The following is a 15,250-nucleotide window of genomic DNA, read 5'->3' on the forward strand; positions in this document are numbered from 1 at the left end:
TGGGTGATCGTTGATCGGCTGACCAAATCGGCTCATTTCTTACCCGTGAATGTGAAGGATTCCATGGATAAGTTGGCTAGGTTGTACCTGAATGAAATTGTGAGGTTGCATGGGGTTCCAGTGAGTATAGTTTCAGACCGAGATCCTCGTTTTGTATCGCGGTTTTGGCAAAAGTTTCAGGAGAACTTGGGGACCAAAATCAACCTTAGTACCACTTATCACCCCCAGACGGATGGACAGTCAGAGCGAACCATTCAAACCCTCGAGGATATGTTACGGACTTGTATTCTGGATTTTGGGGGTAATTGGGGTCAACATATGACTTTGGTAGAGTTTGCCTACAATAACAGTTTCCATTCGTCCATTCAAATGGCACCATATGAAGCTCTCTACGGACGGAAGTGTCGTTCGCCCATTTATTGGGATGAAGTAGGGGAAAAGAAAGCTCTAGATCCAACAACCATTCCTTGGATGGAGGATGCACAAGAGAAGGTTAAATTGATTCGTCAAAGACTCCAAACAGCTCAAAGCCGACAAAAGAGCTACGCAGATAACCGAAGGAAAGACTTGGAGTTCGAAGTTGGAGACCGTGTTTTCCTTAAAATCACACCACTACGAAGTGTCACTGCGGGTAGAGGAAAGAAACTTCAACCACGGTTCGTGGGGCCATACAAAATTCTCCAACGAGTTGGGAAGGTAGCGTACCGACTCGAGTTGCCGCCAAGTTTATCTCGGATTCATGACGTCTTCCATGTTTCGATGCTAAAAAAATACTATCCTGATCCAACCCACGTTGTGCGACCAGAGGAGATTGAGTTAGATGAGGCACTTACTTACGAAGAAAGACCTGTACAAGTACTCGATCGAAGGATTAAGGAACTGAGGAATAAGAAAATTCCATTGGTAAAGGTTTTGTGGAGAAATCATGGAATAGAAGAGGCAACTTGGGAGTTGGAGGAAGAGATGCAAACGAAATACCCTGAGCTATTTAGTAACCCAGGTGAGCAATTTCGAGGGCGAAATTCTTTAAGGGGGAGAGAGTGTGAGAACCCAGAAAAAAAAAATTTATTTATTTATTTATTATTTTATTCCTGTGCACCCGTTTTTTTTTTATTTTCTTTATTATATTACTTTTATCAACATTTTATCAGTAAATATAGTTTTAAAATCATTTTTCTAGTATAAGGTAGTTCGTGAGAAATTTGGAACGTATTTTGGACGTGGGACCCGCTAGTGCATTAAGTGAGAGAAATTCGGCCGATTCGGTTAAATATTGCATATAGGGATTTAAGTACTAGGTGTTAGGAGATAATTGGAGGTTACCTAGATGAATTAATACTGAGGAGACAAGAAGATAACTCTAGCAAGACAAAGTGCCAAGTGTCCAATTTTGGTTGGACCAACCTTGCCTAACTTTTGACCAAACTTACCTTACTTGATTTAAAGTGTAATTTTGACCAAGAGCTCTTCATTTCAGCCTTGTCTTGACCGAAACTTCTTGGGAGCAAAGGAGAAAAACTCTTCAACCTTTCATCTACAAATTCTTGCCAAATCTTGAAAACTAACCGATTAATTCCCAAAGTAGTCCATAAAATCATCTTCCTAGGAGTGTTTGAAGAACTTAGTGGTGTTGGTTTGGAAGAAAACCTCACAAGCTACAACCTTTCTTAAAGAACTAAGGTATCTTTCTTGGAACTCATCTTTTGGTTGTAATTTTGGCCAATTGGTGCCTTATAGTAGCTATTTACGCGATTTTACGGAAGATTTGGTGGATTGGAGTGAAGTTTCCTAATTTTCTGATTTTTTCTGGATTTTTCTGTTTTCCATGATTGATTATGATTGAGCTTGAATTGATGGTTCCAAATGGTGTTTTATAGCTCTCTTGTGCGTTAATTGGAGTTAATTGCGGGAAATTTCCGCTTGTGCGGAAAATTTCAGATTTAGGGTTTCAATTTGGGGGTTTTCTAGAGTTGATTGTTGAACTTCTAATTGGCTATCATTGAAGGGTATTGTGACCCTAATGAAGTATATTGAATGGCTTATGACTTGTTTGGGTGCTTGTGGTTGTGTTGGATAGTTTTATTGGTTGTCTTGCAGGTTGGAAAAGCTGAAATTTTAGGGGAAATGCTGTCCGAGTGTCTAGGGTATTAGATTCTTGTGAGTTGGGTTGAGATGGACTAGAAATGAACGATTTTGGGTTTGTTTCTCCTTTTAACCCTAAATGTTATGTATTTTTCATTTCCAAGCTATATTTGGGTCTTGCCTTAATAGTTCCTAGAAAAAGGTATTCGACTTGTGTTTGAGTTTTCATTGTATTTTCTTGATTGCTATAGGGCGTGCCGGTGATCCGAGGCTCACGTCGGGCGAAAACTTGTGAAATTCTTTGTTAAACTTGGTGAGTGTACTACTCACATGTTTGTTATTCTGTGGCTTTCTTGTACTTGAATTCTGTGATTTGGGCTAGTTGTGATGATTGTTTGAGCTAGGTGAGGCGAGGGTGTACTTTACCACTCTCGTACTCTCTGGCCTTCTTGACTGGTTATTCTTCTAAGCTTACTTGACTGTTTATGATATGACTTGAATATTCTTGACTATACTGGATTTGGTATCGCTTGGATACCAATCTTTACTGTTCACTCTGAGCTCTACCTCATTGGAAGTCAATGGACTCGAGCCAGTAAGGACTTGGTCGGGGACATTTGACAAGCCATGGGGACTGTATTTGGGAATCTTTGGGTATGAGACCCTTGATTCCGGTATACTCGAGTAATACCAATTCTGTATTGTTTGGTGTTCGGGCCCGGTAAGGGGAAAGTGAGGTGGACGGATAATTGGAGTAAAGAGGAGTCTACGGTCATGATTACCTGGTATATATTGACGGAGAGTCAATGAGATGAGATCAAGCATGGCAAAAGAGGAAAAGGGCTCTTGAGAGCCATCCGTATCCTTTTATTCCCTATACTTGGGTGTTGTTGATTTTACTTACTTGACGTGCGTATTTGGACTGAATATTCTTGTGCTTATGTGATCCTGGTATATTTTGGTGATGGTACCTCATTGGGCGAAAGCTCACTCCGTGAATTTTGTTTTCCTTACAGGGATTTACCTTTTGGACTTTTGAGTTTGAAGCTGAGTTGAGTAGAGCTAGTTGAGAGATTTTGTATAGCTCCTCAATAGTTGGCAACTTGATTGTACTTGAATTTACATGTTTCCTTTTGGCTTGTAATCATACCAATGTGATTGGTAACAGTGTGTGTATTCATGTTCCATGTATTATACTTGGCTTGTATATATATTCCTTTCAGAGTTTGTAAGCAGTTATTTGCATTTGATTGGATCCTGGCTGTTTGTGGCGTGGCAGTCACTATTTACTTTATGTTTTAACTTTTGTTTTTCGTTTCTTGATTGATGGTTGGGTTAAGCGCGTTAGTAGTTTTCCCGAACGACTTGAATTAATGTTTTACCGTTTTAGTAGTCCTGGCGAGAGTTGGGCAGGCAGTCCGCTAACCCCTTCGGTACGCCTTAGGGGAAGGTGGGGCTGTCACAGAGCAAGAGGGTGACCCCAAAGCCGAAGTGTGATTTTTCACTTAGCGTAAGTGTTCCTTATGTGCATTTATGATTAAATGTCTCTACTAGATTAGTACTTGTTGTTTACTTGTTTGCTTGGTGATTATTGAAAAGTATTGATGGGAATTGTTAGATATATCTTATTGATTTGTTAAGACTTGAGTTATCTACGGCATTACTGTTGATAGATGAGTGCGTACTTTATAACACTCGAACTAATTGAACTTGAGATTTCTATGGTCTTAACTACTGGAATAAATGTGCATGATTGTAAGCATATGTATACTTAATCGCATCAGCTGAATTGGACCCCAAAACCCATCATCAGTTGGCCTATTTAAGTCAGCAATGGGTTTGGTCGGGCAGGTTAGGAACCTTGAGTAAATGCGAATATTACCTTGTAGTATGGTGATTATTGAAATGAATATTGATTGAAGGAAATTGTTTATTGTTTTAGAGGATATAAGGGGTGATTGCCGGAGTGTGCAGTGATATCGTGTTGATCTTGGTCCCTAACTTTTGATGTTTACAAAATAATTGGATGATACTAATATCTCTTCAAGAAATACTTTCAGTTATGTAGCAAATCAGATTCAAAGATTAAGTACACTTAAAGGGACAAAGTATGCTGAAACTATCGGACGCTAAAAAATACAGGATCGGACGTCCGATAGAATCCTTCAAAGTCGACAAAATCATCGGACGCTGAATATGTCTCCACCGGACGTTCGATAGAAACAAGATGATTTCTTAAATCTCTTTGCTTGCTATCGGACGCACAAAGAGCTTGCACGACGTCCGATAGAAATAAGATGATTCCTCCAACTCTCTGTCTGCTATCGGACGCAAGCATCTGACGTCCGATACTCCAACGGTTAGTTGACTCTTCAGCTACTTTCTATCCGTTGGAAGCATTATTGAGGCACTTTTTTGTCCTATATAAATAGTGGTTGGTCAGATACTTCAAATAACTTTTACACATAGAACATACAAAAGATTTAGAGTAGTTTTAGTGAGAAAACACTCTCCAAAGAAGATTTATAGTTTTAGTGGTGTGAGGTTCATTGTAAGCTTTTCATTTGTGAGTGAATACTTCATGAGTGTAGTTCTGTGAGGGTTGTCTTGAGGAATAGTAAAACTTTCTAACTTGACCGAGTGGAGATCGGGGCAAGGAGGAAGTGAACCTTCCTTTATACATAAGAGTGATTGTAATTCATCAATTTGAAGAAGTTTGTTCTATAAATTGATCTACAAGCTTAAGAGGAGTTGGGTAATCAATTGATTTGCTATTATTTCCTTCTTATTTATTTATTGTTACGTTTGTGATCTTTAAATTGCTTATCTCTTCTACTTCTCTCAAGTGATTTTGTTCATTCATTGATTGACTCATTGTGTGATCACTTAGAAAAGAGGGTAAATTTTATATTGAGCAAAAAGGTGTCTCATCACTTGATTAGGTTTTTAATCAACCTAATTCACCCCTTCTCAGATTGTCTTCGGGTCTTACAATTGGTATCAGAGCTTGGTCTCTTTGAGATTAAGCTCAATCGGCTTAGGAGTAAAGATGACAACCAAGAATGTTATGTTTTTTGAAGGACAATTTGTGATTAGACTACTTATGTTTAATGGGTCAAACTATGTAAGTTGGAAAGAAAGAATGATTATCTTTTTACAATCAATTGATATTGAATTGTGGTTTATTATTAGTGAAGGTCCATATGATACCTCTCTTATAGATGAAAATACTCATAGATCTAAACCAAAAATAAGAAGTGAACTGACTGCTGTGGATAGAGCTCATCTCACCTTATATGCAAAAGCGATGAATGTGTTATATTATGCTTTAGACTCAAATGAATCTATTAGAATCAAGGGTTGTAAGTCCGCTAAAAAAATCTGGGACAAACTTAGAGAAATCCATGAAGGAAGTGAGAATGTGAGAGAACAAAAGAAATCTATTCTGGTTACCAAGTATGAATCATTCAAGATGGAACCTCACGAAAACATTGATAAGATGTATTGTAGATTCAATAATCTCATTAAGGATTTAGAGGTGCTGGAAAAGGAATACTCTCTAGGTGAGAAAAATAGAAAAATTTTGAATGCCTTATCCAAGGATTGTGAGAGTAAAGTAACTGCCATTGAAGAAGCGAAAGATCTAAATTCCTTACCTATTGAATCTCTTATTAATTCTCTAATCTCTTATGAGTTGAAACTTAAGTCCAAAGTGTAAGAGGAAGAGGATGCAAAGGTAAAAAGGAACATTGCTCTAAAAGTATCTCAAGATGAAGATGATTCGGCTTCCTTAGATGGGGAAGATGTTGAAGTTGATGACAGTGATCTTGCTCTCATCACAAGAAGTTTCAAGAGAATTCTCAACAAAAGAAAATTTAGAAGAGGAGGATCTTGTAATTTAGATTCTAATCAATTCAACAATGGAAGAAACAAAGGAAAGTATGAGGTCAATAAAAAGTAAGGTGACAAATGCTATGAATACAACCAATTTGTACACTACATGAGTGAGTGTCCAATGAAGAATAGGAAAGATGAAAGAAAACCAAGATTCAATAACTTTCAATTCACATGGAATGAGTGCAACTCCGATGGTAAAATTGAAAAAGAAGAAGAATCTGCTCAATTTGCTTTTATGGCCATTAGAGATTATGAGGTAACATCTTCTAACTCTCAATTTGAAAGTGATGATGAAACTGATAATGATCTTGAATCTTTCATTATAAAATTGCATGATAGTTTGAAAGAATCTTATGCTAGAAATAAGGAATTAAAACATAAAATTGGTTTTCTTATTCAGGACAATGCACGTCATTTTCAAGAAAATAAAAAATTGATAACTGAAAGTAATTTCTTAAAAAGGAGTGAGACTGTTTTACACTCTGAACTTGATAGAAAAACAAAACTTTGTGAAATTATCAAAAAGGTCACCTGAAAAGTGATTGTTATGTGAGAAAGAACATGAGAAGAGGTGTATATCTCAGTTCATAACTTTTGATGATTACAAAATAATTGGATGTCACTAATATTCTTTGAAGAGATTGTTTCAGGATTTGGAACAAAAACAAGGTCAAAGATTTGAAGCCAAAACAGGATCAAATTTGGCAAATTACTGAAATAGCTGTCGGACGCATAAAAGGACCATATCGGACAGCCGACAACCATTGAGTAACTTCGGACGCATGAAGAACTCACACTCGGACGTCCGAAGATAATAAGCCAAATCTTCTATGATCACTGATCTCGATTGGACACACAATACCTCAGTACCGGACGTCCGACAAACGTTGCGATACTTCGAATCAAAACACTGGAGCATCGGACGTCCGAAAGAAATGAAGAAGGATTTGCAAGTTTACTTTCGGACGTATATTGTGGAAGGACCGGATGTTCTAAGAATCTCAAGAAATTGTCTTAAACTCACTGTCTTTGTTCGGACGCAGAAAATCAGAGTACCGGACGTCCGACACTACCAACGGCTAGTTGACTCTCCAGCTGCCTTCTATCCGTTGACAGCATTTATTGAAGAATTTTTTGGTCTCATATAAATTGAGATTAGTCAACTCTTCAAAAGAACTTTACACATTAAATCTACATCAAATCTTGAGTGATTCTAGTGTAAGAATACTCCAAAAAGAAGATTTGTACTATTAGTTGTGTAATCTTCATTTAGCTTTTCAAGTATGATTCAATTTCTTCAATAGTATAGTTTTGTGCGGGTTATCCGAGTGATTGTAAAACTTCCTTGCTTGATCGAGTGAGACTTGAGGCAAGGAGAAAGTGATCCTTCCTTTGTACACAAGAGATTGGTTGAAAGTTGATCAACTTGAAGAAACTTGGTATATAAAGTGATATTCAAATTTAGTTAAGTTTGAAACTTGGTTTGCCATTCCATCCCTTTATTTACTGTCTTGCAATATATATTACTTACTTCTTTTACTCATAAATTACTTGTGCTAGTCCATCAATTGTTTCTCTGTGAGGTCCTTTAGAAAAAGAAAGCAAGTTTAAAAAAGGTGACTCATATCTTGGCTAGTTTTTAAATTACCTAATTCACCCCCCCTCTTAGGTTGTCTTCGATCCTTATAATTGGTATCAAAGCTTGGTCTCCTTGAGATTAAGCTCAATTGGTTTGGGAGTAAAAATGACAACCAACAATGTCATGTTCTTTGAGGGACAATCTGTCACCAGACCTCCTATATTTAATGGGTCAAACTATGTGAGTTGGAAGGAGAGGATGATCATTTTCTAACAATCTATCGATATTGAGTTATGGTTTATTGTTAATGAGGGTCCATATGATGCCTCTATTATTGATGATGATACCCATAGGCCGAGACCGAAAACAAGAAGTGAGTTGACTGCTGAAGATAGAACCTATCTTTCTCTAAATGCCAAGGCTATGAATGTATTATATAGTACTCTAGATTCAAATGAGTCCATTAGAGTCAAAAGCTACAGATCTACGAAAGAAATTTGGGATAAATTTAGAGAAATCCATGAATGAAGCGAGAATGTGAGAGAACAAAAGAAGTTCATCCTGGTCACTAAGTATGAATCCTTTATGATGGAACCTCATGAAAACATTGACAAGATGTACTGCAGATTCAATGATCTTATCAAGGATCTAGAAGTGCTTGAGAAAAACTACTCTCTAGGTGAGAAAAATAGAAAAATTCTGAATGCCTTATCAAAGGATTGAGAGAGCAAGGTGACTGCCATAGAGGAAGCTAAAGATCTGAATATCCTATCTATTGAATCTCTTATCAACTCTCTAACCTCTTATGAGTTGAAACTAAAATCCATGGTACAGGAAGAAGAAAACACAAAGATGAGAAGGAGTATTGCTTTGAAAGCTTCACAAGATTAAGAGGATACAGCCTCCCTGGATGGAGAAGACATGGAAGGTGATGACAGTGACATTGTACTCATCACAAGAGGTTTCAAAAGAATACCCAACAAGAGAAGATTCAGAAAAGGTGGCCCGAGCAATCCCTTCCAGAATCAGTCCAACAACTTGAGAAATAAAGGGAAACTAGAATTTAACAAAAAGCAAACTGATAAGTATTTTGAATGCGGCCAACCTGGACATTATGCAAATGAGTGTTCAACAAAAAGGAAGAAGGAGAGCAAAGTTGAACGAAAACCAACGTTCAACAATTTTCAGATCACCTAGAATGACTGCAATTCAGAAGGTGAAGTCGAAGAAGAAGATGAATCTGCCCAAATGGCCTTCATGGCCATTGGTGATGAAGAGGTAACTACGTGTAACTCTCTAACTGATAGTGACAGTGAATCTGATGATGATGTTAATTCGTTTTTATAAAAAATGCACAACAGTTTGAAAGAATCCTATGTCAGAAACAAGGAATTAAAACAGAAGATCAACTTTCTAATTCAAGATAATGCAAATCTTTATCGACAAAACAAACACTTGAAAAATGAAAATGATAATCTGAAAAGGATTGAATTAGATTTGCATGCTAAACTCGAAAGAAAAATAAATTTCTGTGACATACTCAAAAATGAACCAAATTGTTTGTAAAGAAAAATGAATGATCTTGGCCAGTGGCTTCAACATCAGAAACAGAATTACCTTCAAAGGAATGATAAAAAGTCTCACTTTATCACTCATCAGAACAAGTTAAATTATCATGCAAATGATTTTACCATCCATAGGAGATGTCAAGTCAGTTTTGTTAAATCTGTTCATTTGAATGATCCATCAATTATGTGCAGCTTTTGTTGTCAATTCGGTTACATGAATAGCAACTGTTATGTTAAGAAAAACATGAGAAATGGTATGAGATGCATGTGAATAGTTAGACATAATGCTAACTCTCACGGACCCAAAAAGTAATGGGTACCAAATATTATCTTGTGGACTTTTGTGTAGGTGAACTTGGTAAACATTATTAAAGAATCAAAGTGGTTCATAGATAGTGGATGCTCAAGACATATGACCGGTGATGCATCACAGTTCATCAAACTCAAGCTAAAAGCAAGTGGAAATGTTACTTTTGGAGATGATAATAAAGCCAAAATTGTTGGAATTAGTGATGTTGGTAAGAATGATCAAATTTTTGTTCACAATGTCCTTTTAGTTGACAACCTGAGCTATAACTTGCTAAGTGTCAGTCAATTATGTGATAGGAATCTGTTTGTATTATTTAAAAAATATGAATGCCTTGTTCTTGACTCAAAATTCAACATTGTTTTCAAAGGAAAAAGAGTTAATGACATTTATGTAGTTACTCTTGAGAAAGTTGATTCTTCCAGTCTCAGTTGTCTCAAAGTAGCAAATGAGGATCCCTGGTTGTGGCACAGAAGGCTTTGTCATTTCAATATGGATTTGCTAAAAGAGATTTCCAAAAAGAATCTGGTTAGAGGGCTTCCAAAACTCAACTTTTGTAAAGACCGTATTTGTGATGCTTGCCAATTTGGAAAATAAGTCAAGGTATCTTTTAAATCCAAAAAATGTGTTTCTACTTCAAAGTCTTTAGAACTCTTACATCTTGATCTTTTTGGTCCTACTCAAACCACAAGCCTTGGTGGCAAAAGATTCTGTTTTGTTATTGTTGATGACTTTTCTAGATACACTTGTGTGATGTTTCTTGCACATAAAGATGATGCTTTCAAAAACTTAGTTTCTCTATTTGCTAAGGTTCAGAATCTGATTGGTTTGAAAATCATAAAAATCCGAAGTGACAACGGAACAGAATTTCATTTTTGAGGCTTTCCAGAATTTTGTGACAACAATGGGATCACACATGAGTTTTCCATTGCTAGAGTTCCCTAGCAAAATGGAGTGGTTGAAAGGAAAAATAGAACTCTTCAAGAGGCTGCTAAAATCATGCTTAGTAAATGCAATTTACCAAAGTACTTTTGGGTTGAAACTATAAACACTGTCTGCTATACCATGAACAGAGTCCTTTTAAGACCAATCTTGAACAAAACTTCGTATGAGCTGTTATTTGATAAAAAACCTGTTGTTGGTTATTTTAAAGTCTTTGGTTGCAAATGCTTCATTCTAAACATCAAAGAGCATCTTGGTAAGTTTGATAAAAAATCTGATGAGGGGATCTTCTTGGGATATTGTGAAAATAAGAAAGGTTTTAGAATCTATAATCGTAGGACTCTGGTTATAGAGGAAGCTATACATATCACTTTCGATGAATCTAATGGTGACATTTCCATAAGTTGTGGTGAAGATGATGATGCAGGTGTTCAAGAAGAACTAAAGAAGCTGACAATCAGTAACCAAGGCACAGCTTCATCAGAAAATGATTCAAAGGAAGGAGAAAATCAAGACAGTCCAGCTGGGGATGACAATGACAGAAACACTACCACTCCTAATGATCTTCCAAGAGCTTGGAAATTTGTCCAAAACCATCCTAAGGAACTTATCATTAGTGATCCATCCGAAAAGGTCAGAACACGTTTCTCTTCTAGACAACTAATAGATAATTTTACATTAGTCTCATATTTTGAGCCCAAAAATGTTGTTGATGCATTGAAAGATGAGAACTGGATTTTAGCCATGGAAGAGGAGTTAAATCAATTTGAAAGAAACAAGGTTTGGACATTAGTTGCTAGACCGCAAGATCATCCTATCATTGGCACTAAGTGGGTATTTAGAAACAAAATGAATGACAAAGATGAGGTAGTTAGAAATAAGGTCAGATTGGTAGCTAAGGGATATACTCAAGAAGAAAGAATAGATTTTGAAGAATCATTTGCATCCGTAGCTAGGTTAGAATCTATTAGGATATTTTTGGCTTTTGCATGTTTCAAGAATTTCAAATTATTTCAAATGGATGTTAAAAGTGCTTTCCTAAATGGTTTTATAGATCAAGAAATTTATGTTGATCAACCTCCTGGTTTTGAAAATGAAAATTATCCAAATCATATTTTTAAACTCTCAAAAACTTTATGCGGTTTAAAACAAGCTCCAAGAGTATGGTATGAACATTTGAGTGATTTTTTTGATTGAAAATGGTTTCAAAAGAGGTATAGTGGATACTACTCTTTTCACTAAACAAAGTTCACGTGATCTTCTGATCGTACAAATATATGTGGATGATATTATATTTGGTGCTACTAATGAGAGACTGTGCAAGAATTTTTCCAAAATCATGCAAAAAGAATTTGAAATGAACATGATGGGAGAATTAAATTTCTTCCTTGGACTCAAAGTGACACAAACTCAAGATGGAACATTCATCAATCAAACCAAATACACCAAGGAACTGCTAAAAAGATTTGGTATGGAGGACTCAAAGCAAGTTGGAACACCCATGTGCACATCTACCAAGTTTGACAAAGATGAAGAAGGTACAAAAGTTGATGAAAAGAAGTATAGAGGTATGATTGGTGGCTTGCTTTACTTAACAGCTAGTAGGCCTGATATCATGTTTGCTGTGTGCTTGTGTGCTCGTTTTCAGTCTTGTCCAAAGGAATCACATTTAAATGCAGTAAAAAGAATCTTTAGATACTTAAAAGGAACTTTGAATTTTGGCCTTTGGTATCCTAAGTGTCATGAACTTCCCTTGTGTGGATTCTCTGATGCTGATTTTGGTGACTGTAGAGTAGAAAGAACAAGTACAACTGGTATATGTAATTTTCTTGGAAATTGCTTAGTATCCTGGTTCAGCAAGAAACAGAATGCCATTTCATTATCTACAACAGAAGCAAAATATGTTGCTGCTGGTGCTTGGTGTGCTCAATTGTTGTGGATGAAAAATACATTGAATGATTTTGATTTAGTGTATAATTGTGTGCCTATGTTTTGTGACAACACTAGTGCCATCAATTTGACAAAAAATCCCATTCAACATTCTAGGACTAAGCACATAGACATTAAGCATCACTTCATTCACGATCTTGTCCGCAATGGTGAAATTTGTGTTCAATATGTTTGTTCTAAAGATCAAATTGCTGATATCCTTACAAAAGCCCTTCCACTGGATCAATTTGAGTATCTGAGAACAAAATTGGGCGTTTCAAAAAAAATTCTTTAAGTTTCTCTTTGGTCACTTCTTATCGGACGTCCGATAAATTAGAACGGACGTCCGACAGTGTTCTTCATCCCTTTTTCAGAAAAATTCTGGTTCGGACGATTGCGTCGGACGCGTCACTTCGTTCGGTCATCCGACACTCAAAAATTGCTTCATATAAGGAAGCCACCTACCTCATTAAGTTCATTTACTTTCTTTGTCTCGGACGCAACCCTTCAGTTCTCTCTCAAAATTCAAAATTCAAATTACTCTCTCCTCTAATCAAATTTCAAGAAATTGATTCAATCGACACCATTATACCCCTATTGCCCGTTATCTTGACATAATGACCTCTTTCAACTTCCAACTGCCTCATATTTCCCCAATTTGTATCCGAAACCCTAAGTTTTCAAAACTGACTTCTTGCGGTTGGTTCCTGCATCAACATTAATTCATATTGCATTCTTCATCTATCTCATACACTCTGCACCACTCCCTACATCAATATCCAACTACATTATATCATGGTTAGAATTAGAGGTGGTTCTGCGGGGGTCCCTAGGGCTGTCAACGGACTGGGTCCGGACCAGAATTCATTATTCCGGACCCGGACCCAAATTACTATACCGGACCGGATCCGACCCGTTTACCCGACGGGCCTTTTATTCTATGTTCCGGATCCGGATCCGGCGGGTCCCGGATCCGGGTAGGGTCTACCCGAACAAATTTAGCAAAATTTATAATTTCTAATAAAAATGATAAAAAAATATATTTGTAAACTAATTTCTAACTAATGCAAAGAAAAAATCAAATAAGAAAAGAAATCAAATTGACTTTATTCAAATACATCACCCTAATCAAATTATATTGATAAATATATATTTTTAAAATTATTAATTCATTTATATCCGGATCCGGGTCTAATACGGGCCGGAATACTATATTCTGTATCCGACCTGTTTTTTTGTTTGACAAAACAGATCCGGATCCGGATTCGGAAAACGGAATTAAATCCCTACCCATACCCGCAATAATTTCACGGATCCGGTCCGGATACGGGTCTAGACCCGACCCGTTGACAGGCCTAGGTCGGACGCTCTTTTAGACTTAGGGATGAGGATATTGAAATTGTGGAACCCTCCACCAAAGTATCCAAAAAGAAAACTGCAAATCGAGGTGGAAAGGTGAAGCAAATTGCTCAAAGGTGAGATTCTCATTTCGCTTGTTCCATTTTAAACTTTGATTGCAACTCTAATAGAGTTGCAAATTTCAAAGACTAGTTCAAATTGAGTGAATTTTGCCGAATTCCCAAAGTTGGCCAAAAACCAACCCTGAAAGCTGTCTTCATGTTCAAAACAGTAACTTTGAACCAATTTTTGAATACCTTCCGTTTGGAATCATGGAAAAGTGTCTTCTAGAAACTTTCAGTACTTTGGAAGTAGTTTCCAACAGTGCCAAGTTTCCAATTTTGGACTCATAGAGAGTGAGATCTGATTTTTCAAAGTTGCTTGCCGAATCTGAAATTTCCGAACTTAAAGGAAATTGAGAGTTTCAAACTCTCCATTTTACTCCGATATTGCTAGACCGTTTTACGCTTGATTTTCAAGGCGAGAATCAAATTTCTCTTGTGTTTTTAAAACCCACTTCCGAGTCTCGACTATAAATAATTAAGACTCAATTCATGAATTCTCCATAGAATGAACACTAGTACAACCTTCACGATAAGTAAAGGATTTTAAGAGATGGTGTGTAATAGACAACTATTGTTTGCTCAGGTGCTCAAGGAGACCTTCAAGAGGATCTCGAGGGGAACACCTGAAGGATTATATACGCACTTACTCTTTTGTTGCAATAGGTGAGTGTTCCATGTGACAGCCCCACCTCCCCCTAAGGCGAACCAGAGGGTTCGGCGAGCCGCCTGCCCAACTCTCGCCGGGACTCAGTCGTTCACTACAGTCCTCAATTATATACAAGATACATAAATCAAATGTTCCAACATTTACATATCAAAAGCGAAAAGTCCTCGCTTCCACTGCGCCACTCTAATCCATGATCCCAATTAATACAGGAGGAAGTCCAAAACTAGCCTATTACACATCCAATCCAATCAATTCTAAACGTTCAATACAATCCCAATATGAACCATTACACAAAAGGAAATCCAAGTTTAATCCATACATGAGATAATCCACGAATAAACACTACAAGCCCTTCCTTCGCCTTGAGCCCTGTGGAGGGGAATAAAACATTTTTGGGGTGAGCTAGAAGCTCAGCGAGTAACCAGTAAAATCAGTAATCAAATCGGTTTAACCATAGTTCATTTCAATGATGTTCAATTCAAATCAAATGATAAGTCCAGAAACAATTTCAACATTTACAAAACATTAAATATGGAGTATCAATAATTCAAGAAACATGTACAATGGAAAGCGATAGTAACATTCGTGAAAAGCATACATTCGTTCTCCTGTCATTTCATTGCATTTGGTTTCATTCGTGCATTCATTCACCCCGTCCCTGGCTTTTGGCCAGGCTCCACCAACCTACAAGGTAATACTCGAGTATACCGAAACGTTCACCCAAGTTCCTAGTCGCCCGACCGAGTCCGCTTCTGGCTCGAGACGACCGGTAACAAGGGGCAATGGCCAGTTCAGCCCAAAAGGCTTACATTCATG

This window comes from Coffea arabica, chromosome 1e, assembly GCF_036785885.1.
Source record: "Coffea arabica cultivar ET-39 chromosome 1e, Coffea Arabica ET-39 HiFi, whole genome shotgun sequence".
Taxonomy (NCBI): domain Eukaryota; kingdom Viridiplantae; phylum Streptophyta; class Magnoliopsida; order Gentianales; family Rubiaceae; genus Coffea; species Coffea arabica.